Source organism: Notamacropus eugenii, chromosome 2 (assembly GCF_028372415.1).
Source record: "Notamacropus eugenii isolate mMacEug1 chromosome 2, mMacEug1.pri_v2, whole genome shotgun sequence".
In the NCBI taxonomy this organism is placed as follows: domain Eukaryota; kingdom Metazoa; phylum Chordata; class Mammalia; order Diprotodontia; family Macropodidae; genus Notamacropus; species Notamacropus eugenii.
Genome location: NC_092873.1, coordinates 111708750 through 111716937, shown reverse-complemented (window position 1 = coordinate 111716937; position 8188 = coordinate 111708750).

Genomic DNA, 8188 nt, shown 5'->3' with positions numbered 1-8188 from the left:
TAGGTAAATTTATAAATCCAAATTGTATATAATATATATGTTGTTATATTATATATGAGAGAGAACTATAGGAACTATAATAATAGCTAGTATGTCTATAGCATTTTAAGGTTTTACAAAGCACTTTGTGAATATTATCTTGTTTTATTTTCATAACAATCCTTGGAGGCAGGTGTTTTTATCATCTCCACTTTACACATAAGGAAATTGAGGCAGACAAATGTTAAGTGACTTGTTCAAGGTCACACTGATAGTATCTGAGGCCAAAGAGAACCTCAGTTCTCCCCAGCTCCAGCTCTTTAGCTAGCTACCACCTAGCTTCTCTAATATAAAAGAAAACTTGTTGATCGACTAACCATCTTGTCCAAACTCTTAATTTTACAAATTAGGAAAGGGATGTCCAGAAGAGCAAAATAACTTGCCCCGAATTATCCAGAAAGTTAGTGGTAGAACCAGAACTAGAAACCAACCCAAACCAACTACATTCATTATGTCATATCACTTCTTATAATTCTGAGAACATTTCAAGTTCTACAATTTGCAAATTCTAACATCTCATACACCTGTACCAATTGTACCAGACAGGCAGGGGCTAAACGTTGTTCTTGGTCTTCAGAAGGAAAAGCGGAATAAAGCAGAGAGGTCTGCACACCTCTTCCAATATCATACAGCAATTCATTAGGACAATACAAAACAATTCAGGTTGTTTCCTTGTATTCTGCCTCCCCTGCTATTTTAAAAGATCAGGTAGAGAGATGTAAATTAGATCATAAGATAATGAGTTATTTTTGAATTTGTAGAACATGAAAAATAGTCATTAACAGATCAAGATGAACTTGAAGGGAGGTTTCTAGTGGAGTGCCACAGGGATCTGTCCTTGGATCTATGCTTTTTTTTTTTTTGGTGACAATTAGGTTCACACAGAAAGCATCTGAGGTCAAATCTGAACTCAGGTCCTCCTAAATCCAGAGCTGGTGCTCTATTCACTGTGCCACCTAGCTGCCCCACAGATATATACTTTCAACACTTTTTTCTAAAAGCAATCTTTTAGATGAAACATAGATGGAATGTTTATTTTGTTTGTAGATGATGTGAAGCTGGGAGGAATAGTTAATACATGTGATTAGAAAGTTATGCTATACATACATCTATGCATGCATATGTACACATACATATATGTGCATATACATATGTATATACATATATGTGTGTGTGTATACCTACATACCTACCTACATACATACACATAGGGAGAAAGAGAATTTATTTATATACAAAGATCTGGACAGTCTAGAAGGATGGGCCAAATTCAGTAAAATTATAAATAGATATAAATTAAATTAATTATAAATTTAGTAGGTATAAATGTAAAGCCTCATCTTTGAGTTCAAAAGATCAATTTTACAAAATAAAAACTGTGAATTCCCTATGTGAACTTCCTCTCTCTTCTCACCCTTACCATCAAGGAGCTAACCTTGCAGGGAGAGTCGAGGAGAAACCCCGCAACACAAACATAAATAAGTAAATGAAAAACATAATAAAAAATAAATACAAAACAGTTTTGGGGAGAGAGAGCACTGACAAGTATCAGGGTAGACTTTGAACAGGAGATGGAGCTTGATTTGAGCCTTGAAGGATGCTGGAGATTCTAAGAAGCAGGATTGAAGGAAAAGTGCATTTAAGGTCTGAATACAGTCTGTACAAAGGCAGAGAGCTGAGAGCTAGATGCTCATATATAGGGAACAGCAAGGTGACATTTTGGTTGGACCATAGAATGTGATAAAGAGACCTGTGCACATTAAACTTGGAAAGGTAGACTGGATCTGGATTATGAAGTGCTTTTGACAAACTTGGGCATTTATATTTCATTTTAGAGTCAAGAAGAAGCAACTGGAACTTTTTGTTTAAGGGACTCTGATGTGAGGGCTTGCCAGCCCCTCTTTAGGGCTGTTCATCCACCTTCGGTGCCCACTTGTCCCTCAACTCTCACCTGGGGCTCTACTCACTTAAATTCAATTCACTTGCCAGTCAACACTTCACCCTATGACGTCTTTGAAAGCACTTTGTGAATATTATCTCATTGTAGCCTCATAACAATCTTGGAGATAGGAGCTCTTATCATCTCCATTTTGCAAATGAAGGACAAAAACAATTTGGTAAGAAATGTGTTTAAGGCACATTTAATTTGCCAGCTTTATGGAGAGCTGATTAGAGAGTGGAGCAAACAAAGCTAGAGAAAACAACCAGGTTATTGCAATAGTCCTAACTAGAGTGGTGACTGTGTAAGTAAACAGAAGGGGACAAATATAAAAGATGTTGTGGATATAAAATCTACAAGACTTAGATCTTGACTGGATAAGAAGGATGAGGGTTAAGTATAGAGTTGATGATGACTCTAAGATGACAAACTTGAAGTTTAGTAACAAAGATAGAGAAGTTAGGAGGAGAGTAATTTTGGGTAGAAAGATGATGTATTGAACATGTTGAGTAGGAATTGCTTCTTAGATACTCAGTTTGAAATGCTCAACTGCTGATCGAAGATTGGAACTCAAGAAAGAGACTATGGCTGGACATATAGAATTGGTAATCATCTTTATAGAAATACTAGTTGAAGTCAATAGAATGGGAAATATATAAGGATAGAAGAGAAGAGGACCTTCAGATAGATACCCATTTAGAAAATGGATCATTGATAATCCGGTAAAGGAATCTGAGGACTGGCTGGAGAGGTAGAAGAACCAGGAAAAAGAAGTGTCACAAATAGACAAACAAATAAAAACAGAAAACAAAGAGTATCTAGGAGGAGAGGATGTTCAATAGTATCAGATACTTCTCAGTGAAAAATCAACTTCTATGGGGATTTCATCATTTAATCTGGGGATGAAATAAGGCCACTGAATTTGGCAATTAAGAAATCATTGCTGGAATACTATTGCACTGTAAGAAATGATGAACAGGAAGACTTCAGAGAGGCCTGGAAAGACTTATATGATCTGATGCTGAGTGAAAAGAGCAGAACCAGGAGAACTTTGTGTGCAGCAATGACTACTGTGTGCAACAGTTTTTTCTGGTAGACTTGGAACTTAGTAGCAATGCAAGGACTTAAAAAAAAATTCCCATTGCTCTTCTTTTCCCCTCTCCTCTTCTCCCTTTTCTCCTCCATTGAACAAGACTTTTATTATCTCTTTTATGAGTTATAGCCTGCCCCATTCCATTTCTCCCTTTCTCTTCTCGGTATTTTCCTCCTTCACCCCTTAATTTTTATTTTATTTGTTTATTCTTTTGTGTGTGTGTGGATATCATCTCTTCTGATTCAACACATCCTGTACTCTCTAGCTATACATGTGTCTGTATGTGTGCATGCATGTATGTGTGTAGGTACAATCTCTCCTTCTACCCAAATACTGAGAAAAGATTCAAGACTTATAAATATTTTCTTTCCAAGTAGTAATGTAAACAGGTCAGCTTTAGAGAGTCTTTTATGATTTTTCTTTCCTGTTTACTTTTTCATGCTTCTCTTGATTCTTGCCTTGGGAAATCAAATTTTCTATACAGATCTGCTCTTTTCCTCAATATGAATGATTGAAAGTCCTCTATATCATTGAATGATCATTTATTCCCTTAAAGTATTATACTCAGATTTGCTGGGTAGATGATTCTTGGTTTTAATCCCAGTTCCTTTGACTTTTGGAATATCCTATTCCAAGTCCTGCAATCCCTTAATGTTGAAGCTGGCAGATCCTGTGTTATCCTGATTGTATTTCCACAATGGTCAAATTGTTTTTTTCTAGCTGCTTGCAATATTTTCTCCTTGATCTGGGAACTCTGAAATTTGGCCACAATATTCCTAGCAGTTTCTCTGTTTGGGTCTCTTTCAAGAGGTGATCAGTGGATTCTTTCAATATTTATTTTGCCCTCTGGTTCTAGAATCTCAGGGCAGTTTTCCTTGATAATTTCATGAAAGATAATGTCTAGGCTCTTTTTTTGATCATGGCTCTCAGGTAGTCCCATAATTTTTAAATTGTCTTTCCTGGATCTATTTTCCAGGTCAGTTGTTTTTACAATGAGATGTTTCATGTTATCTTCTATTTTTTCAAATTTTTGGTTTTGTTTACTAACTGCTTGGTTTAACTCATAGTCATTCATTTCTCTGAACTCAATTCTCTCTTTCAATGAATTATTTTCAGTGAGCTTTTGAACCTTCTCCTCCATTTGGCTAATTCTGCTTTTTAAAATCTCCTTCTCCTCATTGGCTTTTTGGACCTCTTTTTCCAATTGAGTTAGCCTCTTTTTAAAACTGTTATTTTCCTCAGCATTTTTTTCGTTCTCCTTTAGTTAGCTGCTAACTTGTTTTTTAAGGTCTTCTATTGCCTGAGCCCAGTTCAAGTTCCCTTTGGAGGCCCTGGAGGCAGAGGCCTTGACTTTCTCTGACAGTAGGCCTTGTTCTTCCTCATCCAAAAGGATGGAGGGGAGATACCTGTTCCCCAAGAAAGTAACCTTCTATGGTCGTATTTTTTTCCCCTTTTTTGGGCATTTTCCCAGCCAGTTACTTGACTTCTGAGTTTCCTCTCCACAACCATCTGGCCTCCAGTTCTGCCAAGCCAGCACTGGGGGCTGAGATTCAGATGAACTGCTCCAATCCCTCAAGGGCTTTAGGTGGGGGCAGGGCCACTATTCAGTGTGAGATTAAGATCAGCTGCTCAAGTGGGGGCAGGGCTGCCACACCGGGCTCAGTTCCCTCAGGGGGTTTATGATGAGATCTTCAACAAAGGATGTGGGCTACTGACTGCTTTGGGAGCCCTGTCTGCTGCTTCTACTGCTGCTATGTCTACTGCTGCCACTGGAGGAGGCCCAAGTTATGAGGACACCCTGCTCCCTTCTGGGCCAGCTGAAAAGACACTCTCACTGACCTTTGGTGCCTGTGGGCTGAAGGATCTGTGCTACCACTGGAGATTCTGTCCCTGAAGCCTGCTCAGATCTGTTCCTTTCAGTGCCATGTAGCCAAGGCAGGGCTAGGCTCTGCTCCACGTCCGGTGCATGACAGACCTTTCCTGTCGGTCTTTCAGGTCACTCTGGGCTAGAAATCTCCTCCACTCCATTGTTCTGTGGCTTCTGCTGCTCTAGAATTTGTTTAGAGTTCTTCTTTACAGGTATTTTATGGGCTGTAGGGTAAGAGCTAGTGTATGTGTGTCTTTCTACTCCACCATCTTGGCTCTGCCCCCCAGTAGTCTTCTAAGGCAAAATGCCTTCCACATCCAGAGAAAGATCTATGGAATTCAATCAAAGAATGTAGCAGATCATTTTTTTTGTGTGTGTGTATTGCGTTTTGGGTTGTTAGATGATTTCTCCCATTCATTTTAATTCTTCTACACAGCATGACTATAGTGAAAGTGTATTTAATAAGAATGTGTGTGTAGAACCTATATAAAATTGTATGCCATCTCAGGGAGGGAGCGGGGATGTAGGGGACAGGGAGAGAAAGATAATAATCCAAGTTATATGGCAGTGATTGTAGAACACTGAAAATTAATAAAATTAATTTAAAAAAAAATCACCGCTGATCCTCTATAGGAAAGACCGGAGACTCCTACATGTTCAGTCAAGCCAAGTGGGACTGCTGCCAGGCCACTAGATCCTCTCACTAACCCTACTGTCCTCATGTTCTTCAGGTCACCCTTTTGAACAAAGATCCTCTTCCAGGTGGTTCCTATGTTTTTATAAACCACTTTTGCCCAACACTAATGGTGGGAGGGGCACCTACTATTTATGGCTTTATCCTTTATTTATTTGAAAACTGGCCATTTATTGGTACTGTACAGAATGGTGTGTACTTCTGGAAAATATCAAGTACAAATAAGGTGAACAGTCTCCCCCTGCCCTCACATAAATTGTAGTAGCCTCCATGACATTTATAAGGCACCACTACTCCAGGGTACTATACATATACCTTTTACTCTGTTTTTCCCCTCTTTGTTCTACCTTCTTTGAATCCATTCTTCTCCACCTCCTTTTCAATCTAATTCCATTCACAAACAGTGAGTTCTGATTACTAAAAGACTGATATCAGAATTAGTGTTTTTTTAAAAAGCAAGAACAATGTGAAAAAGATATGGCAAACAATTAAAACAAAAGTCCTAAATTAAACAAGTAATACAAAATGAAAAAAATGTAATTATGGACAATGGAAATACATGGATATTAACTAAAATAATTTCATTTAATATAATAATTTTATTAATAAGTATTTCATTTATTTAATTTGACAAGGAGACTAAAGCCCAAAAGTCATCATAATCAGACACTATCTCACTTATTTGCCAGAGAGAGATGGCTGCCAAAGAACACAAGACTAGAACATAAATCCTTGTCTAAGATCTTGCAAAGATGAATCATGAAGCAGTAATATCATATAAAGCAGAGAGAAGCAGGGAGGATAAAACCAGTTTAAGGAAAGTTCAATAAGAGAGCCAACTAAACAGATTCATTGAAAGGGCATTTAAGGATGAACATGCAAAAATGGCTTAAAATAGATAAAAAATGGAAAAGATTTACAAAAATCATTGTAATAAACTTTCTCCATCAAAGACAGTTCAACCACCACAGTTAGATCCTAATATCACAATCACAGATGAGCTTAAAGCAGATATAGAAATGGTACTAAAAAGAATGGAGGGAAGGAACATTTATTAAACATCTGCTATATACCAGGCACTGTGTCAAGCACTCTACACATATTATCTCATTGATTCTCAAAGCCACTCTGGGAACCTGGTTTTATTACTATCATCATTTTACAGTTGAGGAAACTGAGGCAGACAAAGGTTAAATGACTTAACCAGGGTCACACAGCTAGTAAGTGTCTGAAGTTAGATTTGAACTCAGGTCTTTTTGATTCCCCAAGCCTCAGACACTAGCTGTGTCACCCTGGCCAAATCATTTAATCTCTGTTTGTCTCAGTTTCCTCAATTGTAAAACAGGGATCCTGGAGAAAAATGGCAAACCACTCCAGTAACTTTGCCAAGGGAAACTCATAAAAATGGAGTCATGAAGAGTTGGACATGACTAAATGATTTAACAACAACACCTCATGATTCCAGGCCCAGTGCTTTATCCCCTGAGCCACCTAGCTGCCTACTAGACCAAAGGCCAAAACATAAAACAAAACAAAAAACCCAGCTATGTTGGACTAAATGTATAGAGAAGAGATCTTTGTGAGAGACCACACAATTAGGACAGGGCTAAAGTACCAGCATGCAGGGAATCTGAAGGAGGGAAAGAAACTAATAATGTGCAAAAAAATCTAGGCTCTCATTAATACAAGATGCATAACTAAAGAAACATTAGTAACTACTGACCTATATGTCTATTCTCCCATCTATACAAAAGTTTTGTGAGAGATTTCTCTACATTAACCAAAAGCATCTATGATAAGGGTATTATTTTGGAAGTGATATAGTGTGTATGTATAAATGTGTATATATATACATATGTAATTATATATAACTGTGTAGTTATATATATGTGCATATATGTGAGGATCAAATGAGATAATACTTATGAAGTGCTTTGTAAACCTGAAGTCTAGTATAAATACTAGACACTATCATTCTTATTACTATTATTAAAACAGACTAAGGCCTTAGCCTAAAAGGCCAAGATCTTCCATTGCATCCTGGGCCATCTCCAGTCATCCTGAGGAATATCTGGTCACTGGATTCAGATGGCTCTGGAGGAGAAGTGAGGCTGGTGACCTGCACAGCCCTCCCTCACTCAAAACAAAGTCAAGTGCAAGTCATGTCATCATTTCTCTGACGTCGTGGTTCTCTTCAAAAACGAAGGAAAAACACACATACACATATACACACATTTATATATTTAGAAATCTTTTCAAGCTTTCTTTTAAAGAAATTTTAAATGGTTTATCCTTCATGGATACTCTGTTTTTATACACACGCATATATAAACAGAGAGTATTTATACACACACACTCATATATACATATATACATATACACATAAATATTTATATAAAAGAAAGTTCAATAAGATATCCAACTAAATAAATTCACTCCAAGGGCATTTAAAGATGAAAATGGAAGAATGATTATAAATAGAAGAAAATTAGAAGTTTATTGTTTGTTGATTATGAAAAAGCGCCTCAAAATCAACAAAATGTTGCCTTGCAGCTT